We start from the raw sequence: 6,335 nt of genomic DNA on the forward strand, positions 1-6,335 counted from the left end.
GTGGCATTGTAGCAAGACCAATAACATGAACTGCAGAGGAAAGATCTGCCATTCATTAATAATGGCCTCTTGTTAAAAGCCAGCTGCTTACTTAAAACATTCCATGAGAATGCCATAGAGCCCTCTTCTGCATGCGACTCAAAGTGTAATACCTAACCACACTATGGTCCAGGGCCTGCAGCTCTGTCCTGCCCTGCAGCATGTGCCCAAGCTTCTCATAAGTTAATGGGTCATTCATCACACCGGATTTTTCTTAGCTCACCCACTGTCCTAGAAGTCAGGATTTACTGCCAATATTTTCACTCTTCCACAAAATTAATATCGCACTATCAGGACCTGGTATTCTCTGAGAACATCCAGCGATCATAATTCCACATTTAGACATTTGAATCCAAGAAATATTAATCAAAAAGGATAAAAGCTGGAAAAAGGGGGAGCATGATATATAGTTCTAATTAATCTATTTTGGCTGTCTCTGCTTCCAAAACTTTAGATAGTGATTCAAAATAAATAAAAGCATTAGAAGAATAGAAAAGAAATGATCTTTTAATGGAGATATTTAATTTCAGTGCCTTTCCAAAAGCTATCCAATTTAATTCTCCCACCAACCCTGCAAGATAGGCATTATTACCCTCACTTTAACAGATACCGAGATTGAAACTCACAGAAGTACATGCCTAATTTACATTTACTAAATGGATATAGAAGCATGAAAAGCTATGTAGAGAGTCAAGATTCATATCCAGGAGCACCCAACCTAGAACTTTTCCACTAAACACATACTGCCTTCCTAAAATCAATTGATAGTGCCATTATTGGAACCATCAATCAATATTTTCCCTTTCATGTGAATAATAAAGTTAAACATACATTATTAACAGTGCTAGTTCCTAAAGTAGAATTTTTCCAAGACCACTAGTTCCAAACCTGGCTAATCACCAGAATTGCCTGAAGAACACTTAAGATAGTTCCTAGGCCTACTGCAGAACTACTGAGTCAGACAGAATCTCTGGGGATGCACCCAGGAATCTTCGTGAAGACAAAAGCAATTTTCATAATCAACCCGTTAAGAAACCATTGACTCATAACAGCAGTAACAAAAAACATACTAGTACTTGGAGACATAGTGCATTACATTTTTTCAAAATATTAAAACATTCTTTACTTCTTCTCATACTCATAAATGCCTGTCGGAAACAATGTGGGGTAGATATTTTTATCTTCCTCAGATGCAAGCAGAAACCATATTCAGTGAGGAAGGGAAATTTGAATTACATTCCACAGCAGAAGATTGAGGGGGTTGTCAGGTATTTGCTAAATTCTCTCTCTCCCTCTCCCAGAGAGGTGTGTGTGGCATCCTCACAACCACACACCCATTGTTTGGGTTAACAAGTTTTTTGGATTGATTTCTCTGCAAATAATAAGCATACTTTCCAATATTTAATTAAAAAAGTAAAACCAGTATTTTATGCATATTTTGATCATTCTCATTGCATAACCCATTTTAGAGGGTGCATCTTATGGGTGATTTTTATGATGCAAAGTTAAGGTATGTGACCAATTAAAAATACCTGTAAATATATGGAGTATGTCAACATAACTACTATGCAACCAATTATGTAATATTTCCAAACATCTGAATGTGTGACAACGTGTTGGCCAAATATACGTGTATATTTTCTCTTACTTTAGCATATCATGATCATGTTGTAGGTCAAAGAAACCCAGTATGAATCACTAAATCAAAAACACAGTCCAGCCCTGGCCAGGTAAATCAGCAGGTTACAGTATCGTCCTGATACACCAAGGTTGCTGGTTTGATCCCAAGTCAGGGCACATATAAGAATCAACCAGTGAATGCATAAATAAGTGGAACAACAAATTGACCTCTCTCAATCTCTCTCTCTCTTTCTCTTCTTTCTTCTCTCTCTATAAAATCAGTACATTAAAATATTTAAAAACATAGCCTGCCCAATTCAGGGTTAGGTCTCCATGGTGGCACTGGGGAGGGACTGCCTAAGAGCCTAAGGGCTTGGCTTAAAGTCTGAAGTCACCCCCATAATATCAACCCAAGTGCATTGATGGTTTTTCATGTTTTACATGTGCCTGTGTAATAACAGATTAAGCCTAAATTAGGAGAACATGTAAAGGAAAAAAGCCAAAGAAATAATTTGGAATTATGCCACAGATTTAACACACAGTCCCCTGAACAAAGTAAAATGTTCCCATGGAGGAACATAGGCCGTGTGTATACAAGAGCAGTTAAATCAAACAGAATTACATTTTTGGGCTCTGGCTGATTCACTACTGCTTATCTACAAAGCCACAGGATGGCAACAGAGAAATTCCTGGTGTGCAACTACTGTCCAAATGGTTTTATGGAAAAAAAAATGGGGCCAAATGCTCTGGTTCTAGTCCAATTTCCTGTGATCTGGGCAAGATCATGTGTTAGGAAAGCTCATGCTTCATGCTGGCTACAGGTGTACACAGCCATGGTTTCTCATGGTCTGACTCTTTCTTTTTAGCCTCCACTCCCACACTGACAATAACCATTCCTTCCTCCTATCATGGCCTTTTAAAAATAAATGAAAACAAATATTGACTGGGAATTTACCAGGAATCAGGAACCATTCTATGTCCTGGAGTTACAAATGGGATAGAAACAAAAAGATCACTTTTCCATGGAGCTTACCTTGGAACGAAAACAAATAAATGTGTATTGTGAGTGGCACAGCTGGACTTCTGTCCATCAACGCTCCCAGAGTTGAGTTGTCACTGGCAGGCCGTGGCCCAGACAGAGACTACATTTCCTGGCCTTCCTCACATTCAGCTGTGTCCATATGACTAACTCTTGCCAAAGTAATGTGAGCAGAAGTGATGTTCGTCACTTCCAGAAAGAACCTGGTGTGCCTTCTCCATTTATTTTTCTCCCCTATCCCCAGTGCCTGCTGGATAGAGAAGACTCTGAGATCCTGAAGGCAGAGTTTCAGATGGAAGGATTTCAGCACCTGAACCCCAGATGAAGGGAAACCACCCGCCAACCAGGAACATGAGTGCTGAACTGTAAGGAACTGTATGGTAGACCTAACCATGTTTAACTACAAAACTGTTGGGACTAATATGCACAGGTTCTATGGTTAACCTAACTAAACAGTATGTCAGGTGGCCATAGCACTATGGAGAAAAATAATGGTCAGATGGGGAATGAGGAATGAAGCAGGTGAAGAGCTGCCACTCTAAACAGAGTGGTCAAGATAGACCTCACGGATGAAGCAGCAAAGCAGAGACTAGAAGATGGTGAGGCTCTTAGGAAAAGCTGTGGAGGAAGAAGAAACAGTGAGCCCAACGGTGCTGAGAAGGGAGCCTGCCTGCACTGTCCAAGGAACACCAAGGGGCCAGGATGCCTGCAGTGGGGCACACAGTAGGATGGTTGATAAGGTTTGAGGTCAGAGAGGAAACAGGGAACCCAATCACAGGGGGTTTCAAAGGCCATCATAAGATCTTTGGCTGATATTCTGAATGAGCTGGAATGTTATTCAGGGATTTTGAGCAGAAGAGTGAGAAGATATTATTTACATTGTGAGAGGATCACTCTGCATTTTGAGTTGAAATGATGCTGCACAGGGCTGGAGAGAGCACAAGTGGAAGCAGTTAGGAGGCTGTTGAAAAACTCCACGTGAGAGACACTGGTGTCTTCGAGTAGGGTCATGACAGTGCAGGTGACAAAAATAATCAGAATTTGGTTATTTGCCGAGGATATAGCTGGAAGGAATTGGTAATAGGCTAGATGGGAGGTGTGAGGAAAAAGCGAGGGCCAGGCTGGCAACAACAGTTCTAAGTTTCAGGCACTTCTTGGGGACCCAAATGAAAAAATCAAGTAGAGAGACTTTTGAGTTTGGAGTTCAGTGAAGAGGTCCCGGATGGGGGAAATAAAAAATAGAAAGAGGAAGTCATCAGTGTATTATGGTATTTAAATCCATGAGACTAGATAAGCCATCTAAGAAATGGATGTGAACAAAGAAAAGGCCCAGAAACCTCCATCGTTTGCAGGTTGGTGGGAAGAAGATGGAACAAAAGAGGATTGGGGGGAGAGCATCTTACAAAAAAAAGAAAAACACAAGAAGAATTTGAGTCTCCAGAGGAAATACAGTGTTTCATGAAAGAGGGACATTTAATTATATCAAATATTGCTGAGTTGAATAAAATGAAGACCGAATCTTCATATGGGACTTAGCAAATGCAGGTTTTGGTTGGTAACAATAAGAGCAATTTCAGGAAAGTGGTTGGGTTTAAGAAAGAATGGAAATAAGAGAAACCAGAATTGACAAATAAAGATAAAACTTTAGTGAAATTTTGTTGTGAAGGGGAGCAGAGTAATGGACAGTTTGTAGGGATGTGGGCTCAAGAGAGCCCATTTTGATTTGATTTTTTTCAGGATGGGAAATATTGCAGTGTATTTCACATTGATGGAGATGAGTCAGTAGAGTGGAGAAAATTAATGATGAAGTAAAGAAAGAGGAGAATTGCTGGCGCCATATTCTTGATGGGGGAGGGAGTGTGTAGAGAACAGGGAGCTGGCTTTTGATAGGAGCAGGGTTGACAGTTCACCCACAGCAGTAAGAAAGGAAGAGCCCGTGGGCTCAGGCACTGGCGGGCAGGTGGAGGTGATGTGGGAGCATGCGGGAGTCTCTTCCAGTTGCTATTTTCCCATTGTAACAAGAGGCTAGTCAGCAGCTGAGAGTGAGAATGAAGGTATGCTATTTTGAGGAGAGAGTAGAAGGTATAAAATGATCTTTTACAAGTGTGCAGGAGTGAATTGGATTAGGAAGATATAGTAGGACAGCCTAGCTACACTGAGATCTTCCTTGAGTTCAGTGGACCCAAATGATGCCAGAGCCTATGGACATGAGGTTTTTTTTTTTTTCTTTTTTCCAGCCAAGGGTAGCTGTTCAAGTGTAGGGTGAGGTAGGCAGTATTGCAGCAAACCAGGGTTGGGGGTTACTGAGTCTTTAAGACACAGTTAGAGAAGGGCAAGAGAATTAAGAGTTTGTAACCAAGAAATGATGCTAATGATAGTACATGGGATTTAGTTTAGGAAATTGAGGACCCTAGGGGAGTGAGGCACAGTGAAAAGCTGTGGGAGTTGATGGATTCCTGGCGCTGCTGTGATCTAAGATACTGAAGGTATTAGAGGCAGCAATGGGGAAGTGTCTGATCCGGGCTGGAGGCAGTGTGGTGATTGGCAGAGAGAAAGGCAAATCAAACTGCCTACCATTCCCAGAAGCTCAGGGCATTTCAAACTACCTTTAAATTTGCCCTTGCTCTTCCTTCTTGTTGAAATAATTTTGAATCTCTTCTTTGGCTCTTACTCATTCTTCAGAGCCCAGATCAATTGCTACCTCCTGGTACAGCTTTCCCTGATCCTCCAAGTCAAATATAATTGCCTCATCTGCTGTGCTCACATGTCTTTTACTCACCATTCATATGAAGCTCATGACATTGTATCATCATTATCTGTTTTCAAGTCTGCCTTCCCACGGCTTGTGATTTTGAATAAGACAGGATAACATTCTACTCACCACCACATTCCCAATTTGTGGCGAAGAGGCGGGCCCCTAATCACCGCCGCCTCTCCAGAGACTACAAGCACCTTGCCCTCCTCTCATCCATTTCCCAGACTCTAGTCAAAGTGATTTCCTTAAAAGTGTAAATCAGATCATGTTATCCCTAGGCTTAGAACACTTAATAGACTTTCCAATTGCTCTTAAAGAGCAAATTCTTTCCATGACATATAGGGCCCTGCAGGATTGAGCTTAAGCTTACTTCTCTAGCTTCATAGCTCACCAGTCTCCCTTTGCCCTTCACAGTCCAGCAACCCTGGCCCCTCAGTGCTTCTAAAGTGCCATGCTTTTGTCTGAAATCAAGGTCTTCTCTTGTTTCCTTTCCTCAATCTGGCATTCTTGCCCTCCAAAGATGAGTTCATATATCATCTCCTGGAGGGTGTGTTCCCTGACCCCCAGCTAGATGGGGATGACATCACATGCTTCCAAAGCACCCTGTGCTTTTCTCACAGCACTTAGGAGCTTTTGTAACTGCACAGTCACAAGTGTGGCTAGGTTAATGTTTGCTTCCATTCTAGTCCAGAAGACCCATGAAGCCATGGCCACAGGGCTTTGCTCTTTAGTGTATTTGCAGCACCTACTCAGTGCCTGACTCATAAAAGCACTTCATAAATATTTCTTCATTGAATGAATTTATTAAGTTAATAAATCAGCCCTGGCTGGTGTGGCTCAGTGGATGGAGCACCGGACTGCAAACCAAAGGGCCCCCGGTTC

The 6,335-nt window shown here is 41.7% G+C and overlaps 1 long non-coding RNA gene across 1 annotated transcript in view; it reads right to left on the minus strand.

The window, feature by feature from the left end:
• Nucleotides 1–6,004, minus strand: part of LOC123478843 (uncharacterized) — a 28,216-nt gene extending 22,212 nt beyond the window's left edge. The window contains exon 1 of the long non-coding RNA XR_006654219.2: nucleotides 5,824–6,004. This is a non-coding gene — a long non-coding RNA (uncharacterized lncRNA). The remainder of the gene's footprint in view (nucleotides 1–5,823) is intronic.
• Between the last annotated feature and the right edge of the window lie 331 nt (nucleotides 6,005–6,335).

This window comes from Desmodus rotundus, chromosome 11 (assembly GCF_022682495.2).
Source record: "Desmodus rotundus isolate HL8 chromosome 11, HLdesRot8A.1, whole genome shotgun sequence".
Lineage (NCBI taxonomy): Eukaryota > Metazoa > Chordata > Mammalia > Chiroptera > Phyllostomidae > Desmodus > Desmodus rotundus.